The sequence below is a fragment of the Canis lupus genome, chromosome 24 (genome assembly GCF_003254725.2).
Source record: "Canis lupus dingo isolate Sandy chromosome 24, ASM325472v2, whole genome shotgun sequence".
Classification (NCBI taxonomy): Eukaryota; Metazoa; Chordata; class Mammalia; order Carnivora; family Canidae; genus Canis; species Canis lupus.
Window position 1 is genome coordinate 12,091,789 of NC_064266.1, and position 18,998 is coordinate 12,110,786.

At 38.3% G+C, this 18,998-nt stretch overlaps 2 long non-coding RNA genes across 2 annotated transcripts in view; both read left to right on the top strand.

Moving 5' to 3' along the window:
* LOC125753471 (uncharacterized) overlaps positions 1-18,998 on the top strand; it is a 60,310-nt gene that overhangs the window by 32,751 nt on the left and 8,561 nt on the right. The gene's annotated exons all lie outside the window — the stretch shown is intronic.
* LOC125753473 (uncharacterized) lies at positions 6,425-18,781 on the top strand. The gene is made up of 4 exons (XR_007405404.1): positions 6,425-6,516; positions 7,171-7,255; positions 7,487-7,528; positions 18,349-18,781. It is a non-coding gene; the product is annotated as an uncharacterized LOC125753473 (long non-coding RNA).

Below are 18,998 nucleotides of genomic sequence, written 5' to 3' on the forward strand. Positions count from 1 at the left end.
TAAGATATTCTGCCACTTTATGCCTTTTGATTAAAAGAATTTAACCCGGGATCCCTGGGTGGCTCAGCAGTTTAGCGCCTGCCTTTGGCCCAGGGCGTGATCCTGGGGTCCCAGTATCGAGTCCGGCGTCGGGCTCCTGGCATGGAGCCTGCTTCTCCCTCCTCCTGTGTCTCTGCCTCTCTCTCTGTCTCTCTCTCTCTCTGTCTATCATGAATAAATAAATAAATAAGTCTTTAAAAAAAAAGAATTTAACTCATTTATTTTAAAGTAATTATTGACAGGTAAGGATTTATCATGCCATCTTATTAGCTTCTTCCTGTTTTATAGTTTCCTTGTTTCTTTCTTCCTCACTTGCTATCTTCCTTAGGAACTGATCGTTTTCCATAGTGGTTTGCTTTGATACTCTTGTCTTTATTGCCTAATTGTTTTCCAAAGTTGTTTTAACATTCAAACCATAGTTTATTAACTCTTGAGTCAGAGTAAGTAATGCCAGCTATTATAATAAATTACTTGCAAATCTCAGTGACATCACATGATAGATTTATTTTTCACTCATGCAAAATTCAATGTAGAATTTTCTGATTGATTATTTGGCCTCTGGGAAGTTCTCCTTCAAGCAGTGACTTGGGTATTCATGCTTCTTTCATATTGCGTTCTTCAACACGTGGCCTTCATGGTCACCATAGAAGGTGAAAAAGAACATAGAGGTATGTGCTGCTGGTTTGTGGCTAATAAATCTAATAATCCACTGTCCATTCATATTCTATTGATCAGATGCCAGGCAAAGTCAAGGGAGATAGGAAAATGTAGTTGTTCCATGTGCCATGAAATAAAATATATTGATAAGCATCTAGCCAGTATTTACCACATATGATAGAACTCAATATATTAGTATTTCATAGTATTTCACAAAAGGCATCATGATTTTCAGATTTGCCACTTGAAGAATTTGAAAACCATTAAGGTATGTCCTTCTTTACAAAATTGTCACTCCTGTTAGGCTATATAAATGCTATTTTACTATTTTCAACTAAAAATTAATTTTCTTGACCAAAAACACTGGATCAAAATAGATGATTGGAGCCATATACATAAATAAATATCTTCATTCAATGAGTACCTCCATTTGTCTTTACATTTCACTTCAAGAAAAGAATTTCTATAATGAAGTTGAGTCAAATACTTTATCCTTCACTCTAGACTTATTGGCTAAGGTTTCTTACTTTTCTTTTTAACTCTTTGGAACTCACACACATCATCTAAATGACAGCAAATAATGAATGATTTGATTCTAAGTTCCTGGAGCTTTTTAGGCATTTATATTACACTAAATGAAATGTCCAGGATGGTTGTATAACTAGCCCTATATGGACGATGTATACTTTGTGATTAGGATTATCAGAGTAATAATTCTTCAGAATTAATAATAAGAATAATAATTCTTCACCATAGCTAATTTCTTCAAGCCTGTTGGTTTTCCAAGTTTTTAAGTAAAGTTCTCTGGTTCCATTTCATGTTGACCACAGGAATTTACTTCTTTTAAAGTAGAAGCATAAAAGACTACATGAGAGACATATAGTTTATATATACCTTTATGCTGTGCTTTACAATAAAATAAATTTTACTAACTTGGATTCCAAAAGCAAAGCCCTTTCCAACAAACTAAATAGTTCATTTCTGGTAATGTGAAATAAGTTTAACTGAATCCAAAAATAATAAGAGGATCAAATATTCAGGATGACTACATTATTATTATTAAAATAGAGAAGTTCTGGGGTACCTGGATGGCTCAGTTGGTTTAGCATCTGACTCTTGATTTCATCTCAGGTATCTTAGGGTCATGGGATTGAGCTCTGTGACAGGCTCTGTGCTCATTCCAGAGAGAAATTCTCTCTCTCCCTCTCCCTTACCCCACCCTTCCATCCCGGGGTCATGCATGTGCAATAAATAAATAAATAAATAAATAAATAAATAAATATCTTTAAAATATAGGAGTTTTTTCCCTCTCTAATAATTACTCCTGCTGCTTATTATGAGATGTTGCTGGTATCATATTCAATATAATTTTAGCCTATCTCAAGGAGATAGGTATTATTATCCTCACTTTATGAAAGTTGAAACTAAGGTCCAGTTTCCCATCTATTGTCACATAGGTTAGAAGCAGTAAAGGCAAGACTCAAATATAAACCTCCCATTTAAGTCGATAGTGACACTTTTTTTTTTTTTTTAATGCCAGAGCTGCCTCCAATAGAAGGCAGTCAACTACAGAAGACCATATGATTTAGGGCAATACACCTTGTACTGGCTTTGTTTGTTTGTTTATAAATTCCCAGAATGTTATAAAATTCAGTTCTTCACAGAAATTTCACGCTCAGCATCCCTTTATAGAATCTCTGCCCGTAAAAGAAATCTGTTATTGCTAATTCAGGCTTTTCATTGTCTGGGAAGAAGAGTTATGTTTTACTAAATTAAAAATGAGAAATAAACTACTGATCGAACAAAGCAAAGTGAAACTTTGCTTGAGGGAATGAAAAGTATACTGGGCTTCCTGAGATAACCTGGACCTAAACATATTAAATACTAAACATACTAAATACAGAAAATAGACTCTGCAAGTGTGTCATGGAAACTGTTCACAAACTGGATTAAAAAAAATTCATAAAAAGCTCACACCATTCTTTCTGTGGTCAGAGCACCTAAGTACTTGAGTCTTTAGAAGAGATATCACTAAAACTGCTTAATCTTTCTGGAGTTCAGTTTTCTCATCTGTCAAACAGGAACAACAGAACCTGTTCCTTTTCTCTTGGGGCTGCAAAAGTCAAATGAAATGATTGCTATGCATACTGACTTTTGTGCTATCCTCAGTTTCCTCTCTGAGCAGGCTTAATCTTCTTGAGTTAGAGTAAGGGGTGCAGGCTACTGAAGTTGCTGTGATCCTACAATTCTGCATGCAGATCCAATGTGTGGGTTTCTCCCCACCCCCCACCAACTTCAGTGTCCTATAAGTCAAGTCAATTCTGACCTTATCCACTTGAAGGTAGCATCAGATCACACAGGTTCAAGGCTTAGTCCCATCACTTCAGATGCCAATTACCAAATCAGCTTGTCACCTGTGTTTTTGACCAAACTGGCTGTATATCAGAGCTTCCCACTATCCCCTCCTTAGGTTTGATTAATTTGCTAAAGCAGCTTATAGAATTCAAGAAAGCAGTTTACTCAATAGATTACTGGTTTATTACAAATTATATGCAAGCATATGGATGAAAGCCAGATGAAATACACAGGGCAAGGTACGTGAGGGGAAGGGGGACATGAGCTTTCTTACCCTTCCAGCATGCCACTCTTCCCAAATCTCCATGAGTTCACCATCCTGGAAGTTCTCTGAACCCCATTCTTTTGGTTTCTATGAGGCTTTATTATACCACTATGGTTGATTAAGTCATGGGCCCTTGATGACTGAACTCAATCTCTAGCATCCCTCCTCCCAGGTCTGTGGGGGACTGAAGGCATAGGACTGAAAGTGCCCACACTCTTTTTTTTTTTTTTTTTTAGATATTTTTTTCATTTATTCATGAGAGACACAGAGAGAGAGAGAGACAGAGACAGAGAGAGAGAGGCAGGGACACAGGCAGAGGGAGAAGCAAGCTCCATGCAGGGAGTCTGACGTGGGACTCAATCCCGGGGCCCCAGAATCATGCCCTGGGCCGAAGGCAGGCGCCAAACCGCTGAGCCACCAAGGGATCCCCAGTGCCCACACGCTTAATCACATGGGGAGTTTCCCTGGCCAGCAGCCCCCAGCCTTAGTGACGTCAGGGCTTTTAAAAAGCCATCCAAAAAAAAAAAAAAAAAAAAAAAGCCATCCATTTATGTAACAAAAGACTCTTAGGAAATTCCAAGAGTTTTAGGAGCTCTGGGCCTGGAGAGGACTAAGACTAACAATAAATATTTTTTATTATACACACAACATCATAGATCCTAAGCCAGGCTTTTCAGGAGGGAAGAATATGCTTGTCCTTTCTCATCGTGAGGCTCCTTGCATGTAGCAATGCTGGTAGGAAAACAATGTGGATGTAACATCATTCGAGTTATGGTAGACCAACATTAACCAAGGTCAAAAAGGAAAATATCATATGGACCCAGAAGCTCTCAAAGAAATAGGTTCAATTTAGCCTCTTTATAAATAATAAGTGTTTTTCTCTACTACTTCATCCTTTGTAACCTAAAATCCAAGGTAAGACATCCAGAGGCTATGGCCAGCTCCACCTACCTCCATTTGAAACCATTGCAGAAATGTAAAGATGGATAGAAATTAAGTTGGACACAGCAATGCTTCAGCAAGCCTTGACTTTAAATTGAACACATTTTTCTCTTCCTCATTCTTGAAGCCTCTCCCTCCCCTTTACTTGTTTTTCTGTAGAATTCTTTGTTTCAGGAACTCAATATCAATACTTAGTAAGGGAGGCTCAGATGGCCATCATCAGTGCTGGTCATGAGACCACCCTGACATGACTGACGCTGCTGGCCACACCAACTGGATTCCTATCAAAACTGCTCAGAGCCAGCCTTTTACCCTGGAGCGGGTCTACAGGGGTTTTTTTGTTTTGTTTGTTTTTTGTTTGTTTGTTTTTCATGTTTTGTTTTTAAGTAGGCTCCACACCCAGTGTTGGGCTTGAACTCATGATCCTAAAATCAAGAGTCAAACATTTTACTGGCTAAGCCTGCCAGGTACCCCCTGGGTCTGCAGATTTGAAGACATTAGCTTGCTACAGCCTCCTTTGCCTGGAAAAGTAATAAACTGTCTTCCTTCTTTATACCCAAACTCTGTCTTTGAGTCACATATTTCAGTTCTGGAGCATAGTGGTCGGTTTTCGACAACACAATTACTATTTTCTTCATTTAGGTTATGTTTTTTTTTTACCATTAGCCGATAGGGGAGGGCAGATCCTCACCAAGGCAACCCCAAGTGGGTGTGTGTTCAGGCTCCATGGGATTCTCTTTCCCATTAGGTTACATTCCCATTGGCTCAATTCACTTTCTTGATTTCAAGAATATAAGTAATTCACTTTTCTCCTCATTTTCACTTCTTCACAGTCTTGGTAACCTGAATACACTCCCCTGAATTCACAGACTTCATACATTCCACTTCTACAACTGACCTCAATATCTTTCCCTCCTTTGATAAATAAACAACAGATCTATACAGGCTCCTCATAGTGAAAAGTTCATGAATAAACATGACACCCTTTATAAGCCTGATATTGCTATTGTTAGATCTGTGTTGCTTGTTTCAAACTTAAAACATCAGCAAGGGTATACTAATTGTCCAGACAATAGCTAGGACTACATTTCATCTTTCTTGTCTCTAGGCTTTTGCTACTGCTAAAAGTAGTGCTCTTTCAATGCACTCTTCTCTTCCCCCAAAAGGTTTAAATTCTGCCAACCCTGGTATTGAAACTTGCCTGTAAACACTTCCTCAATCTCTTAAAACTGAAGTCATTATTCACTGGCATTTATTGTGAAATACACTTATTTGCTCAAGAATTGCTCTGCAGTGTTACTTTGCTTGCTCTTTACTATGAATCTTTCAAATAGTTTACTTTCATGTAAATGTCACTTTTTCCTGCCTAGAATTTCTAACTCCTTGACAGCAAGCACTGTTACTTCTAGGTAATCCCACCCTATTCTACCCAAGGTCTTCATTTAGGAGGCCTTCCAAGAATGACTGGTTGTATTTGTTGCTTTAAACATACTCTTCTACATTTTGCCAAAGGAAATTAAACTGAGCTGGTATTTCTTTCTAACTCTTTTACCCTGAAAATTTTTTTCTTAAGATTTACTTTTTTATTTGAAAACAAACAGAGCAGAGTTTTAGGAGGCGGGGTGGTGATGACACTAGTGCATGGCAAAGCTTCTTGAAGTTGGGAACAATAATGGTCAATGTTCAGTGAGTGCTTCCTACGGATCATGCTGTAGTCTAATTTTGAAAGTACATTTGGTCTTTGTTCCCATTTCCTGATAAAGAGCTTCAGAAATCCTTGGAATTTCCTCAGTGATAGAAGTATCTTTTACTATTCATATGATCCTCTTTCTACCAGACCTATATTTATGCTATTAAAATGAATTAAGATAGGGCCTTTTTATAGCTTCAGGGTGAGGGCTGGTGGCTTGAAAAACCAACCATGTGATAGGATGGTTGAAACTTTCAGCCCTACCTCCCCAACCAATGAAGCCAGGAGAGGGGCTGGAGATTGAGTTTCATCCTGTGGCCTACTGATTTCATCAACCGTACATATAAAATGAATCCTCAATAAAGACTTTGAAGAACTAGGTTTAGGAAGCTTCCTGTCAGTGAACATGATGTACCCGCAGGGTGGTGGAACCTGATTCCATGGAAACAGAAGCTCCTATGCTCAGAACCCTTCCACACCTTACATCCTATGTGTCTCTCCATCTGGCTGTTCATTTGTATCCTTTCCCATAAAATGGCAATTTATGTGTAGTGTTTCCCTGAGTTCTGTGAGTTGTTTTAGTGAATTATCAAACTTGCAGGAGTGTGAGAAGCCCCTGAATTTGTCGATTGCCAGACAGAAGTGGGTGTCTTGAGTTCACCCAGGACTTATAACTGGCATCTGAAGTGAGGGGCAGTCTTGTGGGACTAAGCAGTTAACCCATGCAATCTGTTCTAACTCCAAGTAATTAGTGTCAGAATTGAGTTGAACTGAAGGACACCCAGCTGCTATCAGAAAGCTGGTATCAGAATGTACACCAACTGGGCCAAGCACTTTCTATATATTATCTCATCTCATTCTCACAGTAAACCCTAGAGAGAAGAATGGCCATCATTATCTTTTATGCATATTAGAAGGTTGAAACACACAGAGAGTGATTTCTCCAAGATCAGAAGCCTGGTATTTTGGTGTCAAAATCCAATGATGTGACTCATTATGTTACACTGTCCCCAAGTCTGCCAAGTCTCATAAGCTAAAGATAACACACTTGGCAGTGGGGGAGTGAAAGTATATTGGGCACCTCTTTTGCTCACCTACAAATCCTTTTGGCATTTCCTTTTACTGCACCTACTTACCATGGTGACTGGTTCAGGACATGCCTTGACCAGCTTTATGGGGATACATCTCATTCAGACTAACCATGTCCCTTTTGTGCAAACAGCTTTAGTTTTGCTCAGCCTCTACATATGTGCACCTAGATGAGTGGCAGTGTGGACTGTTGACCAATGGGGGATGGAAGCCAATGGGTACGTAAAAACTTCCCTCTTTTGTCTCTGAGATATATATTATTAAACTCTTCAAAAAGTGTTCTGGGTTCAAACATCAGTTGCCACACAATGGAGGCTCATTTGGCAACATATTCCTGTACTGTTTCTCTCTCTCTCTCTCTCTCTCTCTCTCTCTCTCACGCCTTCCTCCTCTCCTACACTTCTGCTCCCTGGCATTATTTCCTAAATAAACTACCTATATTTTTGCAGGCTTGCTTTCTGTGGACAAAATGCTGTTAACTTCAGCCAAAGGTATGTTGATGATACCTTAATGACAAAATGACACAGATAAATGGGCTCTCCCTGAATTTAATGCCCCTGCACAACTCTGATTTGTGGTGAAACAAAACATATTAAAACTAATTAAAAGTGTTTCACATCATGAAATTTTTTTAAAGATTTTTTATTTTATTTATTCATGAGAGACACAGAGCAAGAGAGAGAGAGGCAGAGACACAGGCAGAGGGAGCAGGCTCCATGCAGGGAGCCCAATGTGGGACTCTATCCCGGGTCTCCAGGATCACACCCTGGGCTGCAGGCGCCGCTAAACCGCTGCACCACGGGGGCTGCCCCACATCATGAAATTTTTTAAAAGGTACGATTTTGAACTAATAAACATCTAAAATGATGAATAGTATGGTAAATGAAAAATTAACATCAATAAAGTGTGTTCATTAGAATTTATGGGAAAATTAACATGAAGAGATTTCCTCTTATATGAATTTAAAGTTAATTCTATTTTAAATAAAATTTCAATTTTATTTTGGATCTGAAGGATTTAGAATAAAAACCTTTGATAGATTACTATCTGCTACAGAAACTCAGTGGTCATAGCATACTGTTTGCATCCTCAGTGTTTAGTGTCAGGCACATAATAAAGACTTAGTAAATGTGTGCTGAATGAATAGAATCTGAAAACAGAATCAGAGGTTGCAGTGGGTTGAATTGTGGCCACTAAGAACATATGTCCTGATTCTAACCCCAGTACCCATGAATATTAACTTACTTGGAAAAAGGGTTTTTGTGGCTGTAATTAAGTGAAAGATCTTGAGATGAGCTCATCCTGGATTGACAGGGTAGACCCTAAGTCCAGTGATAAATGTCCTTAGAGGAAGAGAAGAAACAGATACAGGGGGAAGGCCATGTGAATATGGAGGCAGAAACTGGATGCAGAAATTGCTGCCACAAGCCAAGGAAGACTTGGAGCTGTCAGAGACTGAAAGAGGCAAGGAGGGATTCTCTCCTAGAGACTTTGGAATGACTGTAGCCCTGCCAACACCTTGATTTCAGACTTCTGGCCTCTAGAACTCTGAGAGAATAAATTTCTACTATTTTAAGCCACCCAGTTTGTAGCAATTTGTTGTGGCAGCCTTAGGACCCTAAAATACAGCGGCATTAAAATAAAATATGACAGAGATGCCTGAGTGGCTCAGTGGTTGAGTGTCTGCCTTTGGCTCAGGGTATGATCCCGGTCCGGGGATCCAGTCCCACATCAGGTTCCCTCTGTGGAGCCTGCTTCCTCCATCTTTGTCTCTGCCTTTCTGTGTGTCTCTCATGAGTGGATAAATAAAATCTTTAAAAAAAAAAAAAAAAAAAGAAAAGAAAAACATGACAAAAGCTAAAATGGTTTCAACCATAAACTGTTCAACAAATACAAACTGAACATTACTATGTGCAAGGCATTTCTCTAGCAAAACATCAATAAAAAACAGAGGCCCCTGAACTTATCATGCTTATATTCTAGCAATATTCTGATTAGAGAAGCTAGTTTATTTAACACTCTTTTACCTTTAACCAAGATGTGTTTGTATCTTTGCCTGTTTCAGAACAGATTATTAAACACAGCTAGTGGTAAAGACATCACTCAGAGAATGAAGGTTGTATAACAATGTGGGAAGAACTCACACCCCCTGGAGAATGCAAGCTCTAGATTTCCAGATAGGAAATATTAGTTCTTTACAAGTATAATGGAAGGAACACATTCAAGACTTTTATGACCTTCAGATTTCTATTCAGCTAATAGGATGGATTGAGATTGTCCACTCAGTAGCAAACCAACACTGACCTTTTGTGAGCAAGCACAGGGGGTTCTGCTAAATGGAACAGTATTGGATGCCTGGGTGGCTCAGCAGTTGATCATCTGCCTTTGGCCCAGGGCATGATCCTGGGATCCGGGATCTAGTCCCACATCAGGCTCCGGACAGGAAGCCTGCTTATCCCTTGGCCTATATCTCTGCCTCTTTCTCTGTGTCTCTCATGAATAAATAAATAAAACGTTTAAAAATTAAAATAAATAAATAAATAAAATGGAACAGTATTATAGTTCAGAAAAAATAAATCAAGGAGATTTTTATCAAATTTGATTTCCTACAATAGTTTAAAAATATAATGTTTCTTAAACTTTTGACAGGTGCCATTGATTATTTTCCAGGGAGGACTAGCCATCAACTAAACAAATGCACATTTAGCAAACCAATGTTAAAGAATACGTTTGAAGGTATGAGGGTGATCTTGCTGCAACATCGGTCACCCCACTGATTGCCAGAGTTGATTTGGCTGATCTGGCTGTCCTCTTCCCTCACTGCTCCATGTGCATCTCTCCCAAAGCTATGAGCTCAGTGGAAGAGGATGACCTTCTCTGATAGAGGAGAAGATAGACCTTTCTTTGGTCAAGGGTATACGAGTAGCTGTGCTCCCCTCCTAGAACCTCAAACAATCAAAGTCCATCTGTAGGAGAATATAGGGTAGTCAAGCTTCCAAGACTTCAGACACACCTATATGAGGTGATGTGTGTGGCAGTCTGCCTTTCTTAAAAAAAAGAAAAAGAAAAAAAGAATAGGTTTGGCTCACAGATTTGTCTCTGTGTGTCTGTGTTTGTATTAGTATCTTGTGATTATGATACTCTGTTGGCTTTTATATTGTATACATTTAATTTAATTATCTCAATCAATATAAATTTAAGATAAACAACACAGGGATCCCTGGGTGGTTCAGCGGTTTGGCACCTGCCTTTGGCTCAGGGCACAATCCTGGAGTCCCAGGATCGAGTCCGGCATCGGCTCCTGGCATGGAGCCTGCTTCTCCTTCTTCCTGTGTCTCTGCCTCTCTCTCTCTCTCTCTCTATGTCTATCATGAATAAATAAATAAATAAATCTTAAAAAAAAAGATAAACAACATAGAATTTTGTCCTCAGGTATTATTTATATGATTGGAGTAAAATATACTAAGACTTCATCAAAATGTACTTTGGTTTCCAAGTGCTCTAATATTAAAACAATTCTGAGTCCTGCTGGTTTAGCATCAATGAATGAGCAAAGTTCTGAAATGCTGGAAGGACAAAGCATAAGGTGAGAAATTGAATCCTATAAAACTAATAATTCGGTGCTTACAGATGAATCAGAAAACTTCTTTACATTTCAACATGTCAGTGTTGAACATAAATGTATTTAGCTTACACAAATTCAATTTGGCAACACATACAGACACACACACACACACATACACACACAAGGCATTCAGGGACCTAAGAAGCTAGCTGAGGGAACAGAGATTCCCATCTCAGACTGACCATGAGGCCCACCCTCAATTAGTGGAATGGCAATACCAATTGAAAAAAATCTTTTATATCTTTGTTCCTTCAGCTTCCTAAGTCCTGGAATGCCTTGTGTTTGTGTGTGCGTTTCTATAAAATTAAGTTGAAGTTTGACTAGGTTAAACACTCTTGTGTTTAAAGGTACATAACTTTTCATACAGTATATCCTCTGATTCTTTTTTTTTTTTAATTTTTATTTATTTATGATAGTCACAGAGAGAGAGAGAGAGGCAGAGACACAGGCAGAGGGAGAAGCAGGCTCCATGCACCGGGAGCCCGACGTGGGATTCGATCCCGGGTCTCCAGGATCACGCCCTGGGCCAAAGGCGGGCGCCAAACCGCTGCGCCTCCCAGGGATCCCCCCAAGATACTTTGAATGGAAATATTCACCGAATGTCATCTTTGCCTTGAGAGTTAAGACTATGTCCAAATTTTTAAAATCTTTTGATTAATCAAGAATAAGCACAAAACATTTCTCTTCCCAAAAAATCATATTGATGGCTGAAATTTCGAGTATATAAACTTCAGCATCATTCTTACTGCTAATGATCTATAATTCTGTGAAATCAGATTTGTAAACCTGAGCTGGAATGAAAATGGTTATTACTAAATGAGGAATGGTTAGAAGTTGGCCCAGATAATTGCCTAAGCCAAAGTGGAGAAGCATCTACCTCTATATCTGGAGAGGTGATGAAAAGGTTACCCTGCCAGTGATTCCTTCATTGTTTTTGTTAAAACACCTACCACCCCTAGGGTTAGTGTCACTTCTTTTGTGTTTTTTTTTTTTTTAATTTTTATTTATTTATGATAGTCACAGAGAGAGAGAGAGGCAGAGACATAGGCAGAGGGAGAAGCAGGCTCCATGCACCGGGAGCCCGATGTGGGATTCAATCCCGGGTCTCCAGGATCGCGCTCTGGGCCAAAGGCAGGCGCCAAACCGCTGCGCCACCCAGGGATCCCCAACCTTTTGTGTTTTTGAGAAGCTTAATCCTAAATATGCATGGGTAAGGATTACAGCGTCAGAAAACAAAACAACAACAAAACCCAGACCCAGGGACCTCCAGTATAAACCAATCTGTATAAATCAGCCTCTCTTCTTCAATTCCTGAAAAACTATTCCAAATCTTCAAGGAGAATGAAAAGCACCTACCCACAGATTCCATCTATGTGAAAGTAGGAGACAAATATGACCCATAAACTCTAAAATAAATAAAGCAGTGGAGCAGGGAAGCAGCTGAAAAAAGAAAGGGAAGGAAAAAAGCAAGAGATTCATGAAAGAACCCAGGAGAAAAACAGATCTCAGAAAGCACTGTAAAAGTGCACTTGCTGAAGGTGATGGGCTAACCCTGAAGCAACCATGGACAATACAGAAATGTCACAACTTACACACTGGAATGAAGTAGGTAGACTTGGAACAAATATGCTGATTATCTCATCTATAATAACTTTTATTTCAATGACATCATTCAAAGCTGATTAATTAAGTTCTAGACAGGTATATAATTCTTTTTTTTTTTTTTAATTTTTATTTATTTATGATAGTCACACAGAGAGAGAGAGAGGCAGAGACATAGGCAGAAGGAGAAGCAGGCTCCATGCACCGGGAGCCCGACGTGGGATTTGATCCCGGGTCTCCAGGATCGCGCCCTGGGCCAAAGGCAGGCGCCAAACCGCTGCGCCACCCAGGGATCCCTATAATTCTTAATAATATAAAGATAACATTAAGAAAGGGAATATTAGTCATTTAAATTGGATGGTGGAGAGAGAGGGAATGGGGAAGAAAGAAGGAACACTATTTTTATTATTTCTCTTAGTGGAGGACTATAATGCACTGACTAAATGCATTAATAAGGGTAATCACTAGGACAGAACTGCAAAGCTTCCTAAAACTCAGAGCTACATAAAGCAAACCAAAGGAAACAGACCACATTGAAAAAGGCCTTAAAATATATAGACAGAAAATGTGCAACAATATGACAGAACTAAGACAAAAATATATGTTATCTTAGTAAATATAAATGGTTTTAACCTACATATTAAAAGAAGAATTTTAGATTAGATTGGATTACAAAGAAAAAACAACTATGCCATATCTAAGGATCACACCAAAGTGATTGAGGATAGGCAAAAATAGAAAGATGGGCAAAGTCTACTAGGAAAAAGTAAATTTTGAAAAAAATTCTTTTTTAGATTTTTTAAAAAATAATCTCTATGTGCAATATGAGGCTCAAACTTCCCACCCCAAGATCAAGAGTCAGATGTTCCACCAACTGAATCAGTCAGGTGCTTCAGAAAAGATACATTTTTAAACAACCAGAAACTATTAACATAATATCAGAAAAGCTGTGATTCAGCCCAAAGAGCAATGGGCACTTTATGGTTTTTAAGCGTACAATGAATGCAAAAATCTATCAGTTATCTATCAAACTGAATAGTTGAATATCTATCAAATTACATAGCAACAATGATCATAAAGCAAAAATTACAGAAGATAAAAAGACAGAAGCACTCTGGTAATAGAGGACTTCAAAAAACTCTTTTAGTCTAAGAATATTGAGAAGATGAAAAGTCAGAAAGCATATGAAAGGCCTAAATAACATAATTTAAAAGTAGAACTGACTAATGTATATCCTACTGCACCCTGAAAATAGAGTATATGCATTCTTTCCAACTGCCCATGAAAATTGACCATGTTGAAAAAAATTAAGGCACTGAAAACCTCAATAAATTAAAAAAGTAGAAATACTTTAAGGCATGGGTGAGCAACTGAATGTTTCTTGAACACCTACTGTGTTTTGGGGGGGGCACTCCTAGGAAACAGATCCTGAAACAATGATTTGAGTGTAATTTGGGAGGCGCAGGAAACATACGGTGTATTATGTAAGTGAGACAGGGGAAGGGAAAGGAGCCAGTAATCATGTACCTTATTGAGCCAGCTACTGTTACAGATGACTGGAGCCCAATTTTGTTGGGAAACTCTGAAAGCTAGTGTAGAACATGTCAGGATTATCCTACGTGAGGATCAAAGGAAATGGGACATTTTACACCAACTAGCAGAGGGTGTAAAGCCCTTAGGGGAAAAAAAACCGTAGAGGCTGGCTGCTGAAAGTTGGGTCAATGTGCACTGAATTATAAAGAGAAGTGGAGGGGTACAGATGGGACACCAGCAGCAGCTGATCTTCAGTGTGCAAGCGTAGCTTTTAATAATCGGAGAGAGCTAAAACCAGAATGGATGAGTTTTTCTGGGCACACAAGTTGGACTGAGCAGAAGTATGAAATCAGGTTTTTTCTAAAGCTCCCTGGTGTTGTTTTTCTATTTTCTTTGTTCTTTCCCTACAAGAACCCCTTGCCAATGGGTGAATAAATGCCCCAGTTCTTTTCATTAGGCTAGGCTGTACAGTTCTTCTGTACTCAGTCGTGTCTTGATTATGTCTAGCGCCCTTTGTTAGAATGATCTGCACAACTTTTTCTCATTCAGGTAACATTAATGTCCCGTTCTAGGTTTGTCCCTCCTGTTTTGCCTTGTAGTTTGCCCCTGCTGTTTTTAAAGAGGTGTGCATTGATTCTCTGTGGTGGCTGGTGGGTGCTGGTAGCAACTAGAAAGGGATAATAAACAGTTTGTTAATATGGAAAACATTACAAGGGGGTGTGAAACGTAAAATGTTTAGCATACAACATGGTGAGGACACCAGTCACCAGTCCTGAACTCTTGACTGAGTGTTGGTTCTCTACTCCATGCCAGAGAGTCAACACTTTGGTAACTGGCTGATTCTAGGACTTCAAGAGGGAGAGGTTGGGATGACTGAGATAACCAGAGGATTATCTAAGGTACTGGCTGAAATTCAGACCTGAATGCAATCTAGGTAAAACTTTGTCAATATTTACTTTTTTTGAGTTAGATTTAAGATGGCATTTTCCCTCACTGGCTTTGCAGATGGGGACCAGGGACGCTATAAAATCTTCCAAAAATCTGTAATACACACTGGTGGTGGGCTAGTGATACAGGAAGACCTCTACAGAGGCAACATGAACTGGATTAGTCTAGACAGATATCTTAGCATCCTTGCTCCAATACCATTTCTAGAAAATAAACAATTATGTGAGTTTATTTATTTTTATAAATAAAGTTACCAAGGTAAAGTCAGAAGTTATTTTTTTTTTGAAAGTGCAGTTCCTGGATGTGGGGCACATATAGCAAATTTCTGAAGGAAAACCAAGATATGGATGAGCTAAATATCAAAATCTGGGTTGATGTTTTTAATCAAAGAGAAATGAGTAATTCAAAATGCTGAGGACTTAAGTGGGTCATGAGCTTTCTTCCTAGAAATAAAGAACTTGGTATTCTTCTGCTTTCAATGTGTGTAATTGATTCTGAAGGAATGTCTGAGGATCTATAATCCAGTCAAGCAGAATTCATTGTGTAGTGTGGCTACAATGCACGCAATTTTCAATCACATGTACATCATCAGAAGGCACATACTTCTGATGTGCCTTTTCCCTGAAGTTTTTCTGATTTTACTCTCATGCTTTCTTATTAACACTGTTGCAAAGAAAAAATATCCAAAACTTAAAAGAGGAAAAAAACATTATGCCACTCTCATTTTTGCTGTTAGACACTGCCCTGTTCCTAGTGTTCCTAGATCAAAGGTTGGCAAGTTTGTTTTGTTTTGTTTTCTATAAAGGGCTCCATGGTAAATATTTTAGATTATACAACCACCTAATCTCTGTTGCAACTATTCAACTCTGCAGCAAGAGAAACCATTTATAATACATAAGCAAATGCCTGTGGCAGTGTCCCTATAAAACTTTAATTAAAAACCGGGTGGCTAAGTCGAGTTGAGCTATAGTTTGTTGACTCCTGACCTAGAGTCACATGATATAAAAATTTCTTTGGGGCAGCCCTGGTGGCTCAGCGGTTTAGTGCCAACTTCAGCCCAGGGTGTGATCCTGGAGACCCAGGATCGAGTCCCACGTCGGGCTCCCTGCATGGAATCTGCTTCTCTCTCTGCCTCTCTCTCTCTCTCTCTGTGTCTCTCATAAATAAATAAAATATTAAAAAAAATTTGTTTGATTTACCATTACTATTGATTAGGCCTCAGACAATTTTCAACTCTGTAAAGCTGGATATTCCTTTATTGTAAATTGATAAGGTATAAACTACTTTGCCCAATATTATGCAAATAATTTTTGTCCAGGAGCAATGAAAATTATTTTTGTCTGATAGTAACACAATGATTTTCTTGTATAGAAAAGTTAACCCCAAAGACTATGGTCATATTACTGATAGAACAAGGACAATAACCAGTTTTGCATCTAATCTTGTGACTTACTGCTGTTTTCTTCCTTTCTCTCACTGACAAAATAATCATCAGTTACACGTATCCTTTCTTGAACTAACTTCATTGATAAGCTTAATAAGACTTTGGTTTCTGTTCATTATGATTTTATATGGGAATTGCATGATGTTAAACATTTTGAAAATTATACTTTGCATGTCATTCTGTTAAGATATTTACCTGAATTAGACCCCATGTTCTTTTCCTTTACTTCTATAAACAGGGAGGGAAAGGAAAAGTGCTCCTTTTGACTTCAAAAGCCAACTTGAGATTCAAAAAAATCAAAACAAGAGCTGAAGACAAGTAAAAACTATCTGAATGTGATTAAGAAGCCATGGTTGCCTTAGAAAGAGCATTCAACCTAAATGCCAGGATGTGGCTTCAGGCTTGGCAATAGAAAGTGTAGGAGACCAGAATGTACCACCCCAAAATATGACTGCAGGAGATCAGGATATGTTACCCCCCAAAAATGCCTCTTTGATAAAAGTACTACTTAGAGCTGATCGTTGTTGTTAATATTTAGAGCTGATTGTTTTAAGAAAGAAAAGATTCAGAAGAAGTTCTAAAAACAGAGTAGAAGCTACTCTTTTGTAAGAGAAATTTACCTTTATAAAGAAAATCTTCATTGTCTGTTTCTTTTACCAGGAAGAGAAGTATGACTCTAAATCCCAAGAGTCTCTTATCAATAGAGAAGGCACAGCCTAAAATCTGTATAACAAACCTTACCCTTCTTTACTGTACTTTCTGTGTTCACCTTCCCATCCTTCTTCCTCTGTTTTGGCTGAAGACAGTAGTTAGGCTCAAGTTCCAGCCATCTCTTTGAGTTACTCATCCCTGAGTTTCTCCTATGTATATGGGAGATACACATGTTAATAAACTTCTGTTTCTTTTGCTATTCTCTGTTGTTATAGGGGCCCCAGTGGAGAACCTAGAATAGTAGAAGGAAATTATTTTTCCCTTCCTTTATGAAAATGTGGCATGTATTCTAATTCTGATAGGATAATGTGTACAGGGTAGACCTCTTGTATCTATTTCTATTTATGGCAAAACTTCTGTCAAGATGGCAGGTATTTTACCCAGTGGAAGTTGTCAGTACCCTTCTCTGATATTACTTTTATTTTCATACACAAAAATGAAACAAAATTAAAGTAACTTCAATGTAAGCTAAAACCATTCACCAAATACATTCTCCCCCATTCACTCAAAAACAACTCTCAGGGAAATCTGAGAATTTTAACTCCTGTTCTCCCTTTGGCTCAAAGCAATGACTGAACCTGCGTTCAAGAGGCTGAAACTTTGAAGGGCAGCTGAGTTCATGCTAATCAGCAGGCAGTGGCAAAAATGAAATGGATTTTCTTTCACATTAGACTTGATGGTATAGTGGCAATCTGAAAAATATTGTTTCATTTTGGATTCATGTTTTTTTTTTTTCCTACTCTGTGATACTTGAAAGTCAAACTGAATGTTAGAGATAAAAATGTCATGCAGATCATGGCTCAGTTCCCCTAGGTTCACTGGAGATATATGCAATTGAGACTTTTGACTGAGGTCAAAGAGAGGTCAGTTCAGCTACCCTGTTCCCTGGCCATCCCCTGCTATTCCTCACTCCAAAAGAATAATTCAATATTGTGTCCAGTTGAAACCCAGGTAAGACTAATATTTAGCTGAGCTCTCAGAGGCTGAAAGACAGTTTATGAAAATATTAAAGGATAATTTTTTAGAAAAGATAAGCACATCCCTCATACATATATAAAATGGGCACATGTCAAATATTTTTACTTAACTCAGAAAACGTATACTAGGAATGTTGCAATGAATTTGAATTTGCTTAATTTGTGCCATAATGGCTTCTTCCACAGAGAAGGAGGAAAATTAATTAAACCTTTTCCAAATTCATTTGCATATTTTTGGACAAGAATAATTTGTATCTCTTTCAGTCATCTACAACTTACAGATTTGTGAAAAACACCAATATAACGAAAGTTGTAAAGACACCATAGAACCACATAACCTGGAGGGGGAGGTTAGACAATGCCTAGTTTTCCTTTGAAAACATCCAGTAACTTTTTTTTAAATGTATTTCAGTACTTCACAATTTTTCCCTACAAAAGAAAACCTGACTAACATTATGTTTTTATCTCTAGGGTTATATAAAACAGAAAAGGCAATAGTGTTCTCCTCCTGCATCTGTTTGCCAAAAACAATCAAAATAGGACAACAGATGGGCTGAGTAGCAGATACTTGAAAGCTGGAGAAATCAAATGGAAAGAAAAGTAAACTTTAAAATACCCTTTGCTTAATCATTGTCTTTCCAGCACATTACTTTGCATTTCACATTGGGGAAAATTTTAAGAGAAACACTTAATGGATGAGCTATCTTTTAAGCTACCCTGTTTGCTTTTCATAATCTTTTCAACATTTTGGCATGTCAGGAAAAGCACCATGAATTTTGAGGCCTTGAATCAAAAGCCCTGGAGAATAATATGAAAGTCTTATGACAATTGTTCTTTGAAGAATGGGACACTGTGCTGCATTCTGGACAGCCTACTTTCCTAAGAACCCTTCTTACACACCTCTTTCTCCCACCCAAAGCTTCTGACTCTCTTTCTCACTCTCTCAGAATCTTCAGTTGTGCTAGTTCCTCTCCCTACCTTCCCTATCTTCTCATTTTTGGTTTTTATGAAAAGTAATTTTATCATCTCAACTCTTCAGATCTTCTTTCCTTCCACTTCTCAGCACAAAGTCCTGATAAACAACCCAAGTAAATACTATGTCCTTTATCCTTTGAAGGGAG